Below are 16,620 nucleotides of genomic sequence, written 5' to 3'. Positions count from 1 at the left end.
GAATCCGGGGTAGACTGGACGTTCAGATCCAGTGACGGGGCACGTGGATCGTTCGTGGGATGAGTAGGGAAAGTTGAGAAGTCTGTCCGAATCGGGTCGCTGGAGGGGTGACTGGGGTGTCGACGGTTAGCTGCTGCTTTGCGGACGGTCTGAGGGAGTATAAGAGGAAATGCCATAGTTTGATGTTTACAAAATTGGCTAGGCTTGAAGAGTGCTGGTAAGGGTTACTCAGTTTCTTTTCCTTTAGTTGTAGCCTAAAATAGCAGGATTCAGACGCAGGATTTTAGGTGGGAAATCACCCTTGCGCCTTTCCATTCTCTGCTTGGCGTATTTACTTAAACCTACAAATCTGATGTCGTTAGATTTAGTCCGAAAACTTTGTTTTGTATTTTGTTTTTATTTTCTCTTGTTATTCATCATTTTTCCTTCATGTCTTTTAAACGTAATCGTTAGGAGTCCTTTGTTGCTACTGCCTTAACTCTGGGGAAATATGTTGCCAGGTCTTTTCTAGAGACGTACAAATAACAAAGGATGTTGGGGAGCAAGAGAACAAACCGGAGGAGGAAAATTCCTGGGGAAACCCCTCTAGCAGCTAGCTGTTCTTTAGCGTGGAGTTGATGTTCAGCTCTCTGCTTTTGAGTCCAGTCCTACACAACTTGGTTGACCAGGACTGAAATGGCCTGCTCAGAACGGAAGGAAGTATCTTAGTCTGTGTATCTGTCAGGGCATTGTGTTGAGATTATCACCGAGTTCTTAAATGGCCCTTCATTTGTTTTTGGTTTTGTTTTTAAAAGATTTATTAGTTTATATGCATGAGTGTTTTGGCTGCATATGTATATATGTGCACCACTTCTGTGCCTGGTGCTCTTGAAGGTCAGATGAGGACTTTGGAACCCTGGGACTGGACTTAAAGTTGCCATGTGGGTGTTGGGAATTGAACCTGAGTCCTCTTAAAGAACAGTCAGTGCCTTTAACCGTGGAACCTTCTCCAGCCCCTTTAGTAGATCTTTTATCTGTATATTTGCTGACTATGTGGGACTTCCTTGCTGTATTCCTTAGCCCTTGTCTGTGGACAGTGTAAGGAAGTATGGTCATAGAGCCGCACTAGACGTGTGGATAGTGTAAGGAAGTATGGTCATAGAGCCACACTAGACGTGTGGATAGTGTAAGGAAGTATGGTCATAGAGCCACACTAGACGTGTGGACAGTGTAAGGAAGTATGGTCATAGAGCCACACTAGACGTGTGGACAGTGTAAGGAAGTATGGTCATAGAGCCGCACTAGACGTGTGGATAGTGTAAGGAAGTATGGTCATAGAGCCGCACTAGACGTGTGGGTAGTGTAAGGAAGTATGGTCATAGAGCCGCACTAGACACGTACACAGTGTAAGGAAGTATGGTCATAGAGCTGCAATAGATGTGTCACTTTTTAGCTTTAATGAATTATCTATTTTTCTTTGTTTTTTAGTCGTGATACTTTAATTTTGCCAATTATTTTTTATTGCTTTTGGACCAGGAATGCTTCCACTCTTTAATATTGTGGGAAAGTCCCCTTGACTCTCACTAATATCTGTGAATACTTAGGAAATGTGATTTTTATGGCCAACGTGAGTCATTGTCTTACGCAATGTTCTATTGCTGTGAAGAGACCACAGCAACTTTCGTCAAGGAAATCAGTTAACTGGGGCCGGCTTACAGTATCAGAGGCTTAGTCCGTTATCAGCATGGTGGCGTGCAGGCAAGCACGGTTGGTGCTGAGAGTTGTCCATCTGGATCTGTAGGCAGCAGGCACACAGAAACACTGGGCTGGCTAGAGCCCCAATCCCATCCCTCCTCCCCCAGTGACATATTCCCTGCAACAAGGCTGCACTTGTTCCAACAAGACCGCACCTCCTAATCCATGCCAAGCAGTGCCTCAACCTAATGACCAGGCATTCAACTCTGAGCCTATGGGGCCATTCTTGTTCAAATCACCACAGTCCCGTCTATCAGTAAGCGAGGGAAATTATCAATAGCTTGCAATAAGCCCTGAGAAACTGCTTTCATTAAAAAGCGTTGATCATTGATTCCTTGCTCGGGCCCATAGGTAAGTAAAAGTTCTATGAAGACCTGGCATTGCTGCTCTGTTCTGTATCTGTCACCTTTACTTTGGCTCAGACTCCTGCTTGACTCCACTTACAAGCTAATCACTCAAGCACTTTCTTAGACCTAGACCAGCCGTTTTCAATCTGGGCTGGGGAGTCAAATGACCCTTTCAGTTGGGGCTCCCTAAGATCATCAGAAAACAGATATTTTCATCATGACTCATAACAACAGCAAAATTACAGTTATGAAGTAGCAACAAAGTTGCTACTTTTATGATTTTATGATTGGGAGGAGGGGTCACCACAACCTAAAACTGTATTAAGGGGTTGAAACACTAGGAGGAGGGTTGAGAACCACTGATCTAGACTATTTCATCCTGCTTCAAGTTTGAAGGCACAAGGTCAACTCATTGTCCTGAACCCTGTCACCTTGCATTCCTAGTGCAGTGTAACTTTTCAGGACAGACTACTCCAATGGGACAATTATCCAGGGTAGTAAAGTTGTCATCATGGTGGCTCACAACCGTCTATAATGAGATCTGGTGCCCTCTTCTGGCCCGCAGGCGTACAGGCAGGCAGAACACTGTATACATAATAAATAAAACTTTAAAACTCTGTGTGTGTGTGTGTGTGTGTGTGTGTGTGTGTATTTATGGTACTGGGAACGCCCAGATGACTTCCTCAGAAACTTTAAGTGTGATATCATGAGAAGGGTTTATAGAGGTTCTCTGTTTTTCCTCTTAATTCTTCTTGTTCATTGATAGATTGTTACAAGAATTTTATCTTAGGGAAGTGCCCCCACAAAGATAAGAACATCAGAGAAACACATCTAGTTGTGTTGTAAGTTTAATTTACTGTTAAGTTAAAAATGGCCACCCTTTGTCAAATGCCTGTCTTTAAGCACTATCCTCATAACACATGGTATTTCTATACAACAACCTAGTGATAGTGTCATTTCCTTGTCAATTTAGAGAGCATGATTATGAGATAACATTATGTAATTTATCCAACATTAGTAAATATTGAAGAACTATAAGTTTACAAGCTCACATTAAGTATTTTGTCTAAGTAGGTCCTGTTTCACCTAAAATAGAAATTAGGCATTTTCTCTCTCTCTCTCTCTCCTCTCTCTAAGGGTTTCTCTGTGTAACCTTGGCTGTTGTGGGATTTTGATCCCTTTAGTCAATGGCTAAACCCTTACCAGACTCTCATGGCATCTTGTTACAATTGACTGGCCTCACCAATCTGCCTACCTCTGCCTCCCGAGTACCAGGATTAAAGGCATGCCCCACTACTGCCCAGCAGTTTATACCTTTTAAAAGGAGGAATAAAAATGTTGAATTGTGGAAATATATTGGTAAGTTGAATCTATTGCAGTGACACGGCATTAGCAAATTAAGAATGTTCCAGATATTCCACTACTAAATCCTTGAAAGTAGTATAGAGTTAACATGCTTAAATGCCACAATCACACAAAAGTAGAATGGGACACATAGTGGTTATCACATATTTGTAGTTAGAAGGCTTTAAAAATAGGAGGTAGGCTTGGTGATACACACTTTTAATCCCTGCACTTGGGATGAGAGGCAGATAGATCTCAGTGCATTCCAGGTTAGTCTGGTCTACATACATAAAAAAGAAAATAGAACAGAATCAACAGGCAAATTAAACTATTTTTAAATATTGCATTGTGGTACATTATTCCTAATTTCCTTTAGGAAAATTTCTGACACTTAAAATAACATTTCTAAGCCAAATAATAAAACAAAGGGATAGTAAAAATGTATTTGCCAACTTAATAGCTAAAAATTAATGCAAAGTGGAAGCAGTAAGAAATGAGACAATATTTTATCTCAGTTTGTAAGTAGAACAATTTTATTATGTAAAAACTATCAAAGTTTTGATTAAAGCACATGATTTCTATGATCTGTGTTCAATGGCCATGGTGAACAATGCTATGTGGTCTAACAGCAGGCCAGATAGCAGCTTCGGCAACCTAGGGACTGTAGAACATTCCATGACCAAACACATTGTCTAACTAGTTTTCTTCTATGATGTATGACCTCCTGGAGAGATGTGACCAAATCTCTATTTACCCAAAATAGGTGCACCAGCACCAGACAAAAGAATAATTCCACCCAAGTCTACTTTGGTGAACTGAAGAGTTCATTGGAGTTAATTACAGGACCACGGGTGACTCAAAGCCAACCACGACATGGGGGATGACTCATGAAAGTTGCATCCCTGAAGCTCCTTGTGGAACTTGCAGATGATCCTACCAAAGAGCCTCCTCCTACCAGCTGTTTACTGCTTTTGTAACCTCAGGGCCTTGTGAATCCTGTAACTTCCTAAGCCTTGGAGCTTTCTGTAGCCTCTCAAATCTTCTAAAGCTGTTCCTTCAAAGTGTAATGCTCCACTTCGGAGGAGGTAGCTACCCAGCATTATACACCAGCTTTCAACCTGTACCCATGGCTTTATCAAATACTTTTAATAAGGTGGGGAGAGAGTGCAGCAAGATGCAAGTGTTTAGGATTTCTTTGGGGATGGTCCCTGTGTCGATTTCTTCCAAATTGATGCGCAAGCTCTTGATTATTGACTCATGGTGTTATTTTCGTCTGACTTTTTGTAGTCTTTCTTTGGTTTGCCACATAGAAACCTCTTAGTTTCTCCATTTGCTTTTTCCGTTTTTTCTCTAGGTGTTCCATCAGAACCTCAGTCTGTTTTCGTAGTGGAAGCTGTGAACTTCCTGTGACCCGTCCACTCACTGTTGGCGGGGAAGCCACAGACCCTAGTTTGTTCTTAAATCACATAGACATTAAGACATAGCTTAATGTCTTGGGGTGATCCCACTTGATCTGGAAGGCTTTAGTATGCTGGAGATCAAACATTACTTTCTTGCTGAAAGTGGTAATGCTAGTTTTGGGTGCAATATCAAAATGAATTGGTTAATCTTTCAAACAGATGTGACAGGCGTTCTTTTAAAGGGTAAGGATTTAAAAACAATGAATTGTATACTCTCTTCCTTATACAGCAACTCAGTTTTACACAGCAGCACAAAATCGAGTGTGTTAGCTTTCCATTACTATGATAAAATGCTTGTGTGCGGTAGTTTGAATGAATTCCTCCTGTAGTCTCGGGTGTTTTAGTGGGTGCTGCTGTTGGGGTAGGTTTAGGAGGTGTGACCCTGCTGGAGGAAGGGTGTTACTGGGCATGGGGTCTGAGGTTTCAGAAGTCACATGCCATTTCCAGTTTGCGCTCCCTGCTTGGTGTTTGTGGTTCAAGCTTCCTGCTTCTGCTCTCATGCTTTTGCTTCACCATCATGGACTCTAACTCTCTGGAACCATGAACCCAAATAAATTTCTTTCTTCTATAAGTTCTATATTTGGTTGTGGTGTTTTCAGAAGTAACAAATACAGCATGAGATAGCATAAAAAGAATAAAGGTCAATTAGATTAATGAATTTCAGAGATTTTAGTCCATAATAACTTGGGCTCATTACTTTTGGGCCTGTAGTGAGATAGATTATCATGACAAGGGGCAGTTTGAGGAGCAAGCTGATCACTTCATGGTGGCCAAAGAAAAAGTCAAAGAGACTCAGATCTCACAGTTTCCTTGGAGGCAGTGTCTCCAATGATCCAATGATCTAAGCCCACTTCCTCAAGTCTCCACTATCTCTGAATAGCATTGCAGGCAAAAGATCAAGTCCAATACATGAATCTTTGGGGGACATTTAAGATTCAAACTGTAACACTAAGCAATATTTGAAAAGGAATAGAGTCAGGTGGACAATGGCATGAATCGACCCCTGCAAGACAGAAAATTAGGCTCACAAGAAAATGACAAAGTCATGGCTACAGGAGGAAGGATGTCTGGCTGTGGAGTACAGCCATTGCTAACCCTGTCTTGGTCTATTTCTTTTCCCACTTCTCTTGTCAACCAAGTGAATAGTAATAGAAGACAGAAAAGTCATGAAGTCTTTTTTTTAGTGTAGAAAGTCATTTAGCACAGTCATCCTCCCATCCTGCCATCTCTAGGAATAGGAGACCAAGGAAGAGTATGTACAAGAATGTCTATTTTCTATTGGTACATTGAGCTATCGGAATTGGGTATTTTATAAGAGGTTAATTTAACTACATTTGGGAGGTTGAAATACAATATCAAATAGCTCTACCAGTTTGGCCTGTAGTCAGTGTCCTCTTTTCTACATCATACAGCTGATGACCTCATGGAAGGAGCACATACTAGATGGGGATTAGATGGCAAAACAGAAAGCCATGGTGAGGAGGACCAAGTGATCTTCCTTATAACACAAGGGCACTAACTCCAGGAACTTAATTTTGAACCTGGCTCTTTAGTCTCCTCCATCATCCTGATACTTCTGATGATCTAATTACCTTATGCTAAGCTTCACTTTGTAAAGGTTCCAGTGCTTTCCAACATTGTTGTTCTGAGTACTCCTGTGAAGCATACCCAAGCCATATCCAAATCACAGCAAAGGAAAAGAGCAGCAATTAAGAGAATAAGTGTCACCGTGTGGTGGTGGCACATGCCTTTAGCCTTTAATCCCAGCACTTGGGAGGCAGAGGCAGGTGGCTCTCAGTGAGTTCAAGGCCAGCCCTAACACTTAAAAAAAAATGGAAAACAAATTAAAAATAGAGGAGTGTGGGAGAATGGTAGAGACTCGTCTGGAAGGGTTTAATCCCCAAAGCTCTCCCTCTGCCCCCATGAAGTGGAAAGGAGTGGCTACTAGTGTCAAAACTTAAGAGAAAATAAAATACTAGAAAAGCAATTAGATATATTGAATTCCAGGCCACTACTGATCTTTTAGAAGTATTTTGGTTAACAAGGGAGGAATAGAAGCCGCATTGCCAATTTAAATTTTACTGGAATTACAGATTCCTTTCTGTGGTGCTTCAAATAAGAACGGCCCCCATAGGGTCATATATTTGAATTCTTAGTCACCAGGGAGTGACACTATTTGATTTTTAAAAAGCTTTTTATTTGCTGTTTGTGTCTTTCACATCATGTTTCTTGATCCCATTCATTTCCTGCTCTTGTATATCTATCTGCCTTCTGCCCTTGCAGTGCTGCCCCCAATAAAATTTAAAAGAGAAAAGAAAAGAAAAAGAAGAGTGGGGGAAGGGCAATCTCATCATGGAAGCTGCAATGTGACACAGTGAGTCTCACAGTAAACCCTTTTGTCCACACATCTTTACTTGCAGGTGTTCATTGCAAAGAGTCCTTGTCCAGGCCTCTGAACTACACTATCAGTGCTGGGCCCTCACTGGGACTCCTCTTGGACATCCTGTCGTTGCCCTGTGCCCTGGAGATCCTGCAGCGCTGGGCCTGCAGGACTGGTCCCTTCACGTACTCCAGTAGATCAGCAGAAATAAATACATTGACTAATCACACATTGCTACAAATATTTAGAAATCAGAAAAAGAAAAGGAAAAAAAAAAAGCTTTTCTGAGGGAGATACCTCTACGTAGAAAACATTTCAACTAAAAGTATGAAAGACTCCAGCCATGTGAAAAACAAGGGAGAGAATGTTCCAGGCAGAAAGGACAGCAAAGGCCGCTAGGCAGGAAAGAATGTGGCATTAGGAAAAATATTATTTTGAGCATTGTGCTCAAAGCCGTATAAAACTTTCCATCTTTATTATGTTGAAGGATGTGGTTTTCATCGATAACTACATTCATATGTTGGGCATCAGACCTCTAGAACCTTTGTAAATCGCAAAATTCAAGCTGTATACTGATTGACAACACCCCTCTGGTACCCAACTCCAGCAACCATAATTCTACCTTTCTACCCCCTCCTCAAGCTCACCCTGACTTTGAGATAGAATCTCATGCCACCCAAGCTGTTCTCAGGGTTTCTAGGTTGCCAAGGGTGACCCTGAATTCCTGCCCCTCCTCCCAAATACTGGGACTACAGGCATGTGCGCTCATACCCAGTTCCCAAGTCTGCCTAATATTTGTGTGCGTGTGACCATGACAGGTACAACATATAGGTGGGATCAGCAGGATTTGTCCCTTTGTGGCTGGCTTATTTCACATAGCTCAGTGTCATTGTGCATGTGGCAGGCGTTCCTTCTTCGTAAGGCTGAATGACATTGTGTGGCACTATATACTGCATTGTATCTGCCCACTTACTCAGTGGCATTCCACTGTATGAATGTGCCGCTTTTGTTGATCCATTTGTCTGTTAGAAGCACTTCTGGTGCTTCTCCTTGCCCATTGAGACTACTGCTATTGTGGACATGCTAGTTAAGTATCTCAGCATTTTCCTTGGCCTAGAGATATGGTCAGCAGGTGCAGAGGACCTGAGTTCAGTGGTCAGCACCTATGTCAGGCAGATCACAACTACCTGTAGCTCCAACTTCAGGGAATCTGACGCTATCTTCTGGTTTCTCTGAGCACTCTGCTACATAACACACACACACATAAAAAGAAATACTTTTTAAAAAGTTGGGTTTTTTTTCTTTTTCTTCTTTTGGATATAGACCCTGAGGTGAGCTCGCTGGATCCTACAATCACTTTGTAACCTTTAGAAACTTCTCCGACAGGGCCATTGTCTATTTCCACCAACAGATGAGTTTCAATTTCTCCACACCTCCATATTTGTTATATTCTTCCCCCACTGTGGTCATCTTGCGGATATGTAATGATTTTTAAATTATTTTCTCTTAAGCTAGGATCTTGTGGCACAGTCTAGGCTGGCCTGGCTCTTGACAACTTCCTTCTCAGCACTGATACAGGTGTGTGCCACCACATCTGGCTTTATAGGTCTGATTTATATTTTATTTAGTGATGTGGAGCATTATATATATTCAAGACTTTTGCCTATTTTTTTTTACAAAACAGCCTGTTGCTGTTGAATTATGTGAGTTGTTCATATGCTCTAGATATTAACTCCAATTAGCTATGATTTTTAGCATTGCGTCCTGTCCTTTAGGCTGTCCCTTAACTTTGTTGATTGATTGCTCTCATGTACAGGAGTTTCAAAGTTTGATTTCATCTCACTTGTCCAGTTTTGTTTTTGTTGTTAAAGTTTTTTGAGGTGTATCTAAGACACCCCTGCCAAATTTGACGTCATGAAGCTTTCCTCCTGTGTTATGTAGTTTTTAGTCCTTCATTTTGAGTTAAGTTTTGTATATGATTAAGACAGGAAACCAACTTCTTTTACAACAGGATTCTCAATACTCAGGAGGATTTTGATATTTATGAGAAACGAGGAGGCTGATGGAGCGTGGTTAACAAGGAGCACAGTGGGAGATGAGATAGGATCCTGAAGGGACGTTAGGGTGTCCCAAGTTAACAACCAGAGAGCGTCGTGAGGAGGTTTATACTTAGAGAAAAGGGAAAAACTTAGTACATTCCATGTGCACATGACAGTAGCTTCTTGCAACTTTTCAGAGAAGTAATGCATTTATTTTGCTATTATTTACCCTTCTTGCTTTTTTGTTTTTTTATTTGTTTTATTTTTGTTTTTTATTTGTTTCTTTGAGACAAGGTCTCTCTGTGTAGCCCTGGCTGTCCTGGAGTTTCTCATACAGGTCAGGCTGGCCTTGAACTCACAGAGATTTGCCTGCCTCTTCCCAAGTGTGCTGTCACTTCTGGTCCCCTTCTTGCTCTTTAATTGTCTTTCCCTCTAAACTGTTAAACTCTGTGAACCTCCACCTTTTGTCCTATGTACTTTTAAATCCGTCCTGGTTTTTGGAGGACACTAAGTGCTGAATTTACAATTGGCCTTCCTGCCTTAACTATCCTGAGCTCCTCTCTCTTTACTTCTCAGTATTTGTTATGGTAGAATCTTCTTTTATGGTAGGATTTTCTATATGTAATATGTACTCCTAATGGAAGAAAACTTGCTTTTCTGGATCAAGTCCATCAGATTTATTCTTTAAGATAATCATTATGACCACGTGATCCAGCAATCTCACTCCCAGGTGTGTATCTTAATAAAAAAAAAATACAGCTTCATAAAAATGCTTGTGTGTCAATGTTCACAGCAGCATTATTCATAATAGCTCAAAGTGGAAAAGTTAATACCCATCTTCTTCAGCCACAGAGTAGAATGGGATACTGATGATACATGCTACATCAAAGATGAGCCTTGGAAACCTGCTAAGTGAAAGAAGACAAACACAAAAGACCACATGTTATGATTATATTTTTATGACATGCGCAGAGTATGTAAATCTACGGAGGCAAAGTAAATAGAGAAGATGGAGGGATGGCCAGGACTAAGGTAGGGAATTTCACCTTGAGGCTAATGAAATTGTTCCAGGACAGGCGGTGGTGATAAGAGCAAAGGAGCACAAACATACTAAAACCTACTGGTTATGTGTGTGTGTGTATAAAATACATATATACATATACACACATATATATTTCAATTCTAAAAATATTTTAAATATTATAACCTTTAAATCACATGTCAGAGAGATGCAGATAAAGACACACTATTCAAGTCAGGCCAGGGGCTCATGCCTGTAATCCTAGCACTCTTGAGGCTAGAGCAGGATTAATGTGACTTTGCCGTTCACTTGGGCTACATGGCGAGTTCTAGTCCAGCCAGGACTACAGAGTGAAACATTGTTAAAAACAAAATAACAAACAAAACAAAACCAAAAGACCCAGCTGATCAACCAAAACCTAACCAACTGAAAGGTGAATTATTGGGAGATGCGGCTCATTAGGGTTTTGGCGCCATAAATTGAGATTCTTCTTAGGAAAAGAACACCCTTGTACCGCAGTCACTTTATGGCAAGAAAGGAGTTTCTGTCTTGGAGAAAGATTACATTGGACTAAAGGGAATTTTGGGTTTGTTTGTTTGAGGATGCTGGATCAGAAATTTAAGATTAATATTTTGGGTGGAGCATTTCAGTGAATTTTATTTATTGAATTCTATTTTAAAATCCATTCCTTTGGTTGTGGAAAGTATTTTGTTATGGGTTGAGGACAGAGATCATTCCCTAAAATGCGACACTTGAGATGCTCATGGTTCAGAGTGCCGAGTGCTACAGTTTTGAAGAAAAATAAGTTGTTTTCAACATGCCTTTTTTTCCTGCACAGGAACTGGATTATAATAAAATTACGGAGAACACATTGTTACAGTGTACCGTTGAATCTTCCCCAATATCTAAGCTGTACATAGAACCCAAAAGGAAGGCCTGTGAGCCCCGTCATGTAGGGCTTCCACACACCAGGTGTAGATACTGACCTCAGAGCCATTCTCTACTCTCTCCATCTTTCCAGCTTTCCTAAAGTCACTGTTCCAGGATTAAAAGCAAACAACTTGCCCATTTCCTATGAGCTTAACTCTCCCCATCAAAGTGAGTGGGAATTCTTCATTAGACCATACATACGAACAAAATTGTACAGCTACAGATTTGGTAAATAGAAGAAACTACTGAACAATGAGAATGCTGGGAGGTAAACCTAGAGGCACTTACGAGTGAACTCAATCAGACAAACGTATAATTTTCTTCATTTATTTTCAAGCAATTAGAGTTTATTATCAATTACATGTGTGTGTGGTAATTGGTGTGTCACCATATCCCAGGAAGAGGCTAATTAATCCTTAATAAGTCTGGCAAGTTCTTCTCATCAGAAAGGTCAGTTCTGCTAATGTAAATTTAATTTAGCAGCTCTGAATCACTTTACCATGAATCCAAACAGTTATATAAGAAAAGCTCTTGGCAAATTATGAGAGCTATCCAAACTGGAAACGGTACTACCGTTATTCCCATCTGAGGACCGCAGTTTTAGCTTGGGAATAACTTCTCAGGTCAACAGTATCCTCAAGAAAGTGTTGACACCCAGCAATAAAATGGCATGAAATCACTCTAGGTTGTTATGCCTGCCTTCCATTATTGCAAGACACAGGAGACCATTCATTTCTCAACTCAAGTGTAGAAAACAAGTCCACGAAATACTTTCCAGTATGAGACGAGCCACTCCCTGTATACCATGGAGAATTCTCTGTATCCCTTTTATGTTTTCAGACCTTGGATCAGTGCCTCCCACCGGTTGCAACTAAACATGAGACGGCATGGAATTTGGGGAGACCAACTTTTGCATCTGCCTCTGGGTCCCAATAGCACAGGGACTTTTCAATTCCTTTCAAGTATCGGTTCTATAAATGACTGTTTTTCTCCTGGTGCTTTCTATGGACTAGTTTCCCAGTTATCCTGAGGCCAACGTGGGTACCATTTTGAATCCCTCAGTCTTTCATTTCCTCCCAGGAAGTCATGAAACTCTTCGGTCCCTCCAGAGAACATTTCTTGGATCATGTCTTCTTGACTACCACGGTCCTGGTTCTCTGTTAGCCTCTTGTGGCCTTGTAGGTTCAAGTTAAAGGACTGAAGCAGAAAGCTAAAACCTGCTTTTTAACTCATTTTCTAGTTTGACCCGATGCTGCTTTCTTCTCACTGTAAACTTTTACCCCAAGCATACGCATTTCTCCAGTTTATGTTTATGTATTGGTTTTTCATTGCCTCTGCAATAAATGACCAAAATAATTAGTACTGTGAACAATGTAAGCGTATTATCTTTCGGTCACAAAAATCAAAAGCCTGACATGCATTTCTATGGACCACAAAAACATGTCAGCAGGGCTGTGTTCCTTCTCCCTGCCCTGTAGGAGAGATCAGCTTAGTCTCCCTTCCCAGCTTCCAGAGGCTGCCCGCTTTCCTTGGCTTCTGGATTCCTTCTTCCATTGTCAAAGACAGACGGACAGACCAATTCCTGTCATGCCACCAGCACCCTGGTTCTTGCTCTTCTGCTTTAAAGGGACCCTCGTCATTACACTGATTCACGCAGGTGATCTAGGCTAATCTCCTGGTTTTAATACCAGCTAATTAGCAACCTTAATTGTGTCCACAGCAGTCTTAGTTAGAGTTACGGTTGCTGTGGAGACACCATGACCAAAGAAGCTCTTATAGAGGAAAACATTTAGTTGGGGGAGGGGGTGGGGCTCACTTATAGTTGCAGAGGTTCAGTCTGTTATCATCAGCATGGCAGGGAGCATGGTGGCATGCAGGCAGATGTGTTGCTAAAGTAGTAGCTGAGAGCCCTGCATCTTGTAGGCAACAGGAAGTCGACTGAGACACTGGGTGGTATTCTGAGTACAGGAAACCTTAAAGCCTGCCCCAACAGTGACACACTTCTTCCAACAAGGCCATAACCACTTCAACAAAGCCACACCTCCTAAGAGCGCCATTCCGTATGAGATTATGGGGGTCAATTGCTTTCAAACACCCACAACAACCTTAACTCTTCTGTGCCAACTGATTCACAGATTCTGGGGTATTAGGATTTAGACGTATTTAGGGGAACATTATTCTGACTGCCACACATTTTCTTCCATCCTTTATTAACCTCCCCCGGATAGTCAGAAGCACATTTAATTTATTATTTCTTACTTTTTAGTTAATTGTCACACCAACCAAGTAGTTTTGAATATCGCTAGCAAAATCTCATGTGCATATTATAACTGAGTAAGACTAACATGCAAATTATATACCCAGAGGTCTAGATTTATATTTTTGTAAGGAAACTAAACAGTGTTGGATGAATTTATCTAAACTCAGTCTTTGATTTTTTTAGATTTATTTCCTGTATGTCAGTGTTTCATCTGATCGTATGTGTGTGTACCACATATGTGCTTGGTGCCTATGAAGTCAGAAAAGGGCATCAGATCCCCTGGAACTGGAGTTATGGATGGTTTTGAATCACCATATGGGTTGCTGGAAACTGACCCTGAGTCCTCTTTGAAAGGAGCTAGCTCTCTTAACCACTGAGACATGTACCCAGCCTTTTACTCTTCATTTTAAATCATAGAGGTGATCAGTCTGGGAATACTAACACAACAAAGAATTTTAACACCTAACTTTAACAAGATTAATGATAACCCATGCTTATTAATTATATATCATAGTTAAATCGTGCAAGAAGTGTTTCAAATCAGTAAAGACTAGTGATAGAATCTGAGCTACAGAATATTCTAAAATATTCTAAAATTTATGATTGCATTTTAGCAAATCTCTACCATGTAAAACTGTTCTGGTTGTTATTGCTTTCTTTGGGTTAAAGAAAGCAGGCCAGCACATATGACAATAGATAAGTCATACATTTTTGATATAAGACATACTGCTAACAGTAATCACCCTTTGGGGGCAGTTTGTAAGAATCCAAAACTTAGATCTGAATAGACAGTACTTCTATTGCCTTTTTTGATGCCATGCTCTGGACAGAAAGAGTAGAGATAAGAAGAGTAGGAAAGAAACAGCCAGAATTCCTTGGAGGCCTCTAGAGTATCGGTTCTCAGACTGTGGGTCAAAACCCCTTTGGGGGTTGCATATCAGATATATACATTATGATTCATAACAGTACCAATATTACAGTTATGAAGGAGCAATGAAATAATTTTACGGTTGGGGGTGACCACACCATGAGGAACTGTATTAAAGGGTTGCAGCATTGGGAAGTTGAGAACCACTGCCCCGGAGGGTGAACTGCCTCCTCCTCCTCCTTCATGCATGCATGCTCTCATTGAGAAAAAATAAGGTAAGCAGCATGGACTGAAGCATAGTACAGATTCTTTCCACCTTTCCCAAGGAAGCCTTCTCTGGCCTACCCTTAGGTTAGAAAAGAGGCCTCAAAGGTCTCTGCTATAGGAATCTGTTTTATTTTTTCTGTAAAGCATCACTACTCCCACTGCAGATATTTTTGCAACCATTTAATGTCTTTCATACGACTGTCTTGCTTATCACTTATCTATAATTTGATCTGTGCTACTTTTCTGTAGATGATAGCTCTTATTAGACATTTCAAACACTTACTGAACTGACAAAGCCTTGCACTGGTGGATGCTGCTCAGCTTCTTTGCAGTTGTGTAGTTTTTCAATCACAAGTGATGTCCTTGACTCCTAAAAAGGATTTCATAAAGGCCCCACCCCTCCCTGAGTGGGACCTTGTGTGAAGTAGTAGGAAAACGTTTGGGTGGAGAGAAGAATGTGAACGGAGGGAGTGGAGCAGGAGACAAATATTCCTTCATGTTACTTGTAGGGGATTTTTAAAAAATTAACCTTTGAAATTGCGGAGCTAAAAGTATCAGCAATGGTGAGGAGACACATCCCAGAACTGCCACCGATGACCTGATGCGTTCTGATCCTTTGGGACCTCCACTTAGGTAACACCGATTCTTGACTACTTTTCAGAAAAGAATTTCAAGACAAGTCAGAGTGAAGGAAAAGTGAATTCATTATGTATAAATGGTAGATAGTGTACAATTTAGATTGAAGCACTGGTTTTTAGAAAGAAATGCCCAGAATATACCCAAGTGTGGATGTGGCCTTCTTAAGAGAGTACCACTTAAGTGTGTTTACAAAGACTATATAATGTGACTTTATGGCTGTTCCATTTCTCAAAGGATATAATTTACAAGCAGTAACGATTAGGCAGAGCTGTAGAATTATGTGCAGAACTATGAGCTAGTTTATTTTCCTTACCTTAAGGAATTTCTTATAAATGAATTTTTAGGGCAGCTTTATGCCACATGTTGTTCGCTTTAGAGAGGAGAGAGGAGTGCTGACATGGCTAAACCCAAGGTTTTAAATGACCTGGCCCTATGTAAGCATTTGGTTGTTTTTCACATCCTTGTTTTATATATCTTTAGGAAAACTAGCATAATCAAGGTAGTTAATTCTGGCCTTTAGTTGTGTTAAGGTTTTTTGTTTCATTTTGTTTTGTGTGTGACTTTCAGCTAGAAAACAGGACCACATTCCAAAGGGAGGGGTTTTGGGGCTTCTTTTCCTCAAGTCCCCTTAATTTGTCCCACCTTTCTATCCTGTCTTACACCATATTCATTTTTCCTTATCACTCATTAAGAATTTGAAGCAGTGGTTTTCCAAGTGTGGTCTTGGAATGATAGCATTAGAAGGGGCATTCCTGGAAGGATCTGATACTAGCTCAGGGATGACATCTCCCTAGAGCAACATCTGGCAACTTCTTAGAAACACAGATCTCTGGGTCTCACCACTGAACTAAAGGATCAAAACTTTGCTGGGGTGGGGATGGAGCAACTAACCAATCTACTGTTTTGAGAAGTCCCATGGGAGCCTTCACCCTTACTGACTAGTGTTCGTGATCCTGGAAGGTACTCTGCGTGCTACTAGAGAAAGGTAACCACCCACCCAGCTACAAACCCTATACCCTATGGCAGTGACTTGTCTCCAAGATATGCTAGCACACAAAAGCTGTGGAAGAAATCATTTACTGTATGACTGGATTTAAGGCCCATTCCAAGAGATGAAATTCATGCCTGATACTGTTGGTGGCCACGAAGCGTAGACTTGGATAGGTTATGGGTCTAAGGGAAAACCAAATCCTATTGCTCTGCTAAAGGAACATACGGATAAAATGACTTTTAAGGACATTCTGCTATAACCATAGATCAGTGCCTTGCTCAGCCACCGTCGGAGATGCTTCCTCCTGAAGTAGATGAGAACTGACACAGACCCACAACTA

This window comes from Microtus pennsylvanicus, chromosome 10 (genome assembly GCF_037038515.1).
Source record: "Microtus pennsylvanicus isolate mMicPen1 chromosome 10, mMicPen1.hap1, whole genome shotgun sequence".
Lineage (NCBI taxonomy): Eukaryota > Metazoa > Chordata > Mammalia > Rodentia > Cricetidae > Microtus > Microtus pennsylvanicus.
This window is presented reverse-complemented; position numbering follows the sequence as displayed.